The following is a 1,124-nucleotide window of genomic DNA, read 5'->3' on the forward strand; positions in this document are numbered from 1 at the left end:
TTGTGCACGTTCCTGTACCTCTGTTATACTGCAATAAAAAGTTGGTTTGGTGGCCAGCAGTCAAGGATCTTACTGTTATGTTTTTTTGTCTTTGTGGCACTTTGCTAAGCCTTGACTCCTGGGCCTTGGAGAGTGTATCTGACACATCTTGAAATGGGAGGTGCTGACGATCCAAGGCTGTGTGGACTTAGTGCAGGCGTTGAGCGCCGCGCAGACAGTTCCCTGGGAAGGGGTGGGGGTGGGGGGGGGGGGAATGCCAGGCTGTAGAATTCACGTCTTTTGGGAAAACAGTGGGGAATCCCACTAGTCAGAACCTGACATCCCATCCGGTTCCTATTGGGATTCCCCACTTGGAGCAGCGTCTCTGTAACTGAGGCAGGTGGCATCCTCCCCACTCCTCCTGCCTCAGGAATGGATGGGGGGGAGGAGGGGGGCTGCCACAAACCCCAACAGCACCTCCGGGTAAGGAGCCCCACCCAGGGCTCCAGCTGGCTCGGTGATGCCCTGTCTTCTGAATGCAGCCCGGTCCCGGCCCCGCCAGGGTTCTCGGCGCCCGCCCAGGCCTCTGAAGGGGCCTGAGGGTCCGGGGCCGGCAGGGCCGGTCTGCGCTGCACCCGGGCTGACATGACACTAGAGGGTTCACGACAGACTCGCGGTGTCGGGCAGCGTGGGGGGCCCGCAGGAACCCCACTTTGCACAGCAGCCAGCGTCTGCGCGACTGAGAAATGCGGGCTCTTCTAGCTCCTCAGGCCTTCGCCAGGGCGGGGCTAACTCCCGCAGCAAGGGGGTGGGGGGCTCCCCAGCCTCCGAGGGGGGAAGCTCCCCGACATTCCTTCCTCCAAAGCCTGGGAGGGAGAGGGGGTGGCCAAGAAGGTGTGAAAAAAGATGCGCATGCTCAGTGTAGGACCTCGCGCGTCGCCTCCGCGCCCTCCGAGTGACGCAAGCGAGAGCATGGGTTTCTGGGAAATGTTGTTTCTGGGCCTCCGGACCACTGGTGCGCCGCCCCGCCTGGGCCGGGAGCAGGACTCCAACTCCCGGCAGGCTGGCGGGGCGCGAGAGAAGGGGCGGGGCCAGCGAGAGCGAAGAAGGCGGGGCCGGGTGAGGGGCGTGGGGATGCCCGGCGA

This window comes from Cnephaeus nilssonii (assembly GCF_951640355.1).
Source record: "Cnephaeus nilssonii genome assembly, chromosome: 23".
NCBI classification, from domain to species: Eukaryota; Metazoa; Chordata; class Mammalia; order Chiroptera; family Vespertilionidae; genus Cnephaeus; species Cnephaeus nilssonii.